Source organism: Delphinus delphis, chromosome 20 (assembly GCF_949987515.2).
Source record: "Delphinus delphis chromosome 20, mDelDel1.2, whole genome shotgun sequence".
Classification (NCBI taxonomy): domain Eukaryota; kingdom Metazoa; phylum Chordata; class Mammalia; order Artiodactyla; family Delphinidae; genus Delphinus; species Delphinus delphis.
The window spans coordinates 10155483-10161231 of NC_082702.1; the positions used below are offsets into that span (position 1 = coordinate 10155483).

Sequence of the window (5749 nt, forward strand, 5' to 3'; positions counted from 1 at the left end):
TTTTTCTTCTTTCTGTTACTGTTATTGCATTACATTAATAATTTATAATCTATAAGTAATTAAGTAATTAATATATGCATTTGTCTTTTAAATTCTATAGAAAATTAAAAGTGGGGAACTCCCTGGTGGTCCAGTGGTTAGGGCTTTCACTGCCATAGCCCGGGTTCAATCCCTGGTCAGGGAACTAAGATCCTGCAAGCTGAGTGGCATGGACAAAAACAATAATAATAATAATTTTTAAAAAGTGGAGTTACAATTCTAGATTAAAATAATACTGGCTTTTATATTTGCCAGTGTATTACCTTTATGGGAGGACTTTATATCTTCATATGGCTTCGAGTAGTAACTTATTTTCATTTCAACCTGAAGGACCCCCTTTAATGTTTCTTGCAGGGCAGGTCTAGTGGTAATGAACTCCTTCAACTTTTGTTTATCTGGGTAAATAGTGATTCCTCTGCTTTAGGGGAGAAAAAGCACAGTGCTTGGAGAGTGGGTGCTGGCATAAAGATTATTTTGAGCTGAAGACATTTGAGAATCAATAAATGTAGGAGAAGCTTTCTCTGAACTCCCCTTATCTACCTAAAAATCGATCCTTAAAAAAAAAAAAAGAACTCACTTGTCAGAAATTGCTTCCCTAGGAGAGCAGACCAGAAGTCGACAGCACAACCCAGACAGATATTGTCACAAACTATCAAATTGCCTATCTGTTCTCCTTAAGGCCCGTTTATCTTCCATAAAAATCATTTGCTCTCCCATAAGTGGTCTCTCTCCCCCTCCCTTTCCCCGTGAAGATGGTATATAAGCTTTCAACTCTCACTGCTTTTGAGGGGTACTCTTCTTTTCTGATACAACCATGCACGTGAAATTAATATATTTGGGGAGGGATAATTTGGGAATTTGGGATTAACGGATACACACTTTTATATATAAAATAGATAAACAACAAGGACGTACTATTATATATAACACAGGGAACTATATTCAATAACTTGTAATAAACCATAATGGAAAAGAATCTGAAAAAGAATACATATATATATATCAACTGAATCACTTTGCTGTACACCTGAAGCACTATAAACCGACTATACTTCAGTTCTTAAAAATTAATAAGTTTGTCTGCCTTTTCTCCTGTTAATCTGCCTGTCATCAGTTTAGTTCGCAGACCCAGCCATCGGAGACCCAGGAGAGCAGAAGGCAAGTCTTCCCTCCCCTATGATTTCCAGCAACGGGGATGAGATCTCATTGGCTGGAACATTCTGTCCACTCTGGAGGCAGCAAAAGGTAAGACTTCTTTTCTCTGCGTGGGGTCTGATCAAACCCAGCAGTACAGGTCCCTATGGTATTTCTCCCTTCTAAACTTACCTTAGCTGGAGAAAACATTAATATGAACTAGTTTTGGGGGTGTATAGTGATTCCTGTGTTTTTTGTCTTGAGTACTCTGGGTTTTAATTCATCCTTTCCCTGTTTTGATGGTCATTGTGTTCCTTTGCCTGTATGTGTATGTGTATATATATATATATATATATATTTTTTATTCTTTTTTGTTAGAGGTTGTTACAAGATATTGAATGTAATTCCTTGTGCTAAAAGTAGGTCCTTGTTGTTTATCTATTTTCCCTCCCCCGCCATTTCCCCTTTGGTAACCATAAGTCTGTTTTCATGTCTATAAGTCTGTTTCTGTTTTGTAAATAAGTTCATTTGTATCATTTTCTTAGATTCCACATATAGGTGATATCACATGGTATTTGTCTTTCTCTTTATGAGGTACTTCGCTTAGTATGATAATCTCTAGGTCCATCCATGTTGCTGCAAATGGCATTCCTTTTTTATGGCTGAGTAATATTCCATTGTATATATGTACCACATCTTCTTTATCCATTTATCTGTCGATGGACACTTAGGTGGCTTCCGTGTCTTGGCTATTGTAAATAGTGCTGCTATGAACACTGGGGTGCATGTGTCTTTTCAAATTAGAGTTTCTCTGGATATATGCCCAGGAGTGGGACTGCTGGATCATATAGTAGCTCTATGGTTTTTTTGAGGAAACTCCATACCGTTCTCCATAGTGGCTACACCAATTTACGTTCCCACCAACAGTACAGGAGGGTTCCCTCTTCTCCACACCCTCTCCAGCACTTATTATTTGTAGACTTTTTGATGATGGTTGTCTCTTGTGTTGATTGTCATTAGGAGAATCATAAGGTAGAAGAAAGGTAAAGGTTCTACAAGCCTGGGGTTTGAGCTGGCCTCACAGCCTGGTGAGTTTACAGTTCCCAGACTGGCATCTATCTAGACAAACTTTGCTGTGGGTCACCCATAAAAAAACCAAACCAGATGAAACTCTCCTTTCATCTCCTCTGGTGTCCCGAGAGCTCGGCTTTGTAACCAGTGAGAACACTCTCTCTGGTTTGCCCAGAGGGGGGGCACGGCTTCCATCAAGTGTCCGGCCAGCAGGGTGTAGGAACCCCAGATGCGAAGTGACAAGCAGTATTTTCTTTCTCTGATGGTGCCAGCTCTCAGGGGAGTTCATTTTAATTAGGAGTCCGAGTCCATCAGGGGCTGTGTTGCTCTATCCTTGTTGCCTTGTCGTGGTGGGAAAATCCCATCCCAGTCTTGTCTGCTTGTAGTCGCAGATTACCAGGTCTGTGACTGGAAGTGTCTCATTTCTGTGGGAGACTGGAGACATGAGTTTTCATAAATATTTTTTACCACCCGTGGCAATAAGGATCTTTGCCTCCTTAAGGGCTATCTTTGGGAGTGGTCTTTTGGATCATGGGAGGTATGTCTTCTGCAACCAGTTTGGGTGATGCCTCTTGCATCCATGGTGAACATTTATTCTAAGCCAGGAAAATTACCTCTGGGTCTGGCCATAAAAAGGCTTATTGGATTGAGTCACTATTAGAATGGATACACCTTTGAAGATCCTACCCATCAATGGTGAGATAAGGGATCCTTTGATTTGGAAAAACATTTACATTTCTAAAAGATTTTAGAGGGAACTTCCCTGGTGGTCCTGTGGTAAAGAATCTGCCTTCCAATGCAGGGGACGTGGGTTCGATCCCTGGTCGGGGAACTAAGATCCTGCATGCCCCAGGGCAACTTAGGCCGGGTACCACAACTACTGAGCCTGCACGCCTCAATGAGAGAGCCGGCGTGCCGCAAACTACAGAGCCCATGCGTGCCCTGGAGCCCATGCGCCACAACTAGAGAAGAGAAAACCCGCAGGCCACAACTAGAGAGAAGCCCAAGCGCAACAAAGAGCCCACGTGCCGAAACTAAGACCCGAAGCAGCCAAAAAAAAAAAAGATTTTAGAGACCTCTCATCCTATATAAATGTCCTATTGTTACCAAGATCAAATTGATAGAGGGACACAAAAGAGAATTCTGGCTAACCTTAGGGACTCCTTTAACAAGAGTAAAAAACAGAAATCAGACTTAGAACAAAAATGAAAATCCACAGCCCCCATAAATTCCCCTTTTCCACCCTCCTATATGCCCCTTTATAACCAACTCCCTGTCGCTGACCCTCCAGAAGATCTTTGGATCTCTGGGTCCCTGCCCCAAATCCCCCTCCCCGAATCTAATCTCACCTCCTCAGCAAATTCCTTTAATTCCTAAAACTCCTCCAACCTCCCCAGAAAAATCTCTCAAACACCCAGCTGCGAGCATTAAGTTCCCTTTCCCTGCGAGAACTCCAGAAAGCACTCTGGCAGGATCCTCCAGGCCTGGGGGATGTAGGTTATTTATGTAAATACTGAGGCTGAGGAAGAAAACCTGGCAGAGGCTGCAGGATCTGTCTTGCCATCTCTGGCCATCAGGAGTACTTCCCAGGGCTCTATAATCAAAACCCATCAGCTTCAGGCTTTCCCAGGCAAAGGGCTTGGTGAATGTATCCTGGACCCCCAACACAAAGAGTTCACGTGCCCTGGACACCAGCAGATCTTTTAAACTACAAAGCCCCTTTACTCTCACTTTCAGAAGATCCTGCCAAATGGTGAGAGGAGCTAGAAAGATTAGTGGGCATTTATAACCCTGCTCACAGGGGCAGCTTCTAAGGGGCGTTCTTTCCACCTGTGATTATACTATAGCTATACGCCAAGACCTCCTGGAGAAAACTCCCCACACCGGGGAAACTGGTGGCCCATCCTTCCCAGGCCCTCCTGCAAATGACCAGGAAATGATGCAGGTAGAGGCTGATAGGAACGATGCTGAAGGCCTTTCCTCCAAAGGTGAACTGGTTCCGGGTTGAATTGTGCGCTCAGAAAGAAGACGAACATCCCCAGATCTCTGTGGAAGGCGTTACGCAGACTTTTCAAAGACACGCTGCACCAAACCCAAAAGCCCCAGAACACAGAAATCTTTTGATTTCTGTTTTAGTTGGAAATCTTCTCCCTGATATAAAGAGGCAAATCCAAAATTGTGCAGTTGGGATGGACAATCTCTCAATGTTATTACAGAGACTGCAAAATAGCCTTCAGGAAAGCAGGAGGAAAAAGCAATTAAAATCAACAGTCCTTGCCTTTGTCCCAAGACAACTGCACATTGTGTAAAAAGCCAGGCATTGGGAAAGCAGTTGTCCTGAACTTCAAATAAAGGAAATCTTAAAAAGCAATCATCCAGGGGACTTCCCTGGGACTAACCCTGGCTCAGTGGTTAAGAATTCGCCTGCCAACGCAGGGGACACGGGTTCGAACCCTGGTCCAGGAAGATCCCACATGCTGCGGAGCAACTAAGCCCATGTGCCACAACTGAGACTGTGCTCTACAGCCTGCGAGCCACAACTACCAAGCCCGTGTGCCACGACTACTGAAGCCCGCACGCCTAGAGCCCATGCTCTGCAACAAGAGAAGCCACCGCAATGAGAAGCCCGCACACCACAACGAAGAGTAGCCCCCACTCGCCTCAACTAGAGAAAGCCCGCACACAGCAACGAAGACCTAACACAGCCAGAAAAACAACAAAAAAAAGCAATCATCCTAGAACACCAAGCCCTCAGAGGGTCCGTTCTCCCCCTTCTGGGGGCAATTCCCCATCAAGGACAAGGTCAGTCTATCCTCAGTCACACCCCAGCACCCAACATTTAACTTAAGATAGGGGATCAGGGGACTTTTCTGGTGGTCCAGTGGGTGAGACTCCATGCTCCCAATGCAAGGGTCCCGGGTTCGATCCCTGGCTGGGGAACTAGATCCTGCATGCATGCCACAACTAAGAAGCCTGCATGCCATAACTAAAGATCCCGTGTGCTGCAACTAAAACCCAGCACAGCCTAAATAAATAAATCAATATTTTTTAAAAAGATAGAGGATCGGGAATGGGATTTCTTTTTTAAAAAATTTATATGCTCACTTCGGCAGCACACATACTAAAATTGGAACGATACAGAGATTAGCATGGCCCCTGCACAAGGATGACACACAAATTTGTGAAGTGTTCCATATTTTTTCACTTTGTTATAAAGCAGAAACTAACACAGCATTGTAAAGCAATTATACTCCAATAAAGATGTTTAAAATTTTTTATTTATTTTAGTATTTGTACAAGGGGGTAAATCCGTAAACTCTTGCCACCCCTCTCCACCCGAGTCCCTAATCCAGCCGCTATCCTCACATCAGCCCCCGCTGCCGCAGCCTGGTTTACAGGGATTGACCTCTGCTCAGCTTTCTTTCCCCCGCTGTTGACTCCTCACTCACAATTTCTCTCTGCAGTTACGTTTCAAGGGAGACGATTAACATGGACTCATGTACCT

The 5749-nt window shown here is 43.9% G+C and overlaps 1 non-coding gene across 1 annotated transcript; it reads left to right on the top strand.

The window, feature by feature from the left end:
* Positions 1 to 5341: 5341 nt before the first annotated feature.
* On the top strand, positions 5342 to 5445 carry LOC132417388 (U6 spliceosomal RNA). The gene has a single exon (XR_009517826.1). It is a non-coding gene; the product is annotated as a U6 spliceosomal RNA (small nuclear RNA).
* Positions 5446 to 5749: the final 304 nt, after the last annotated feature.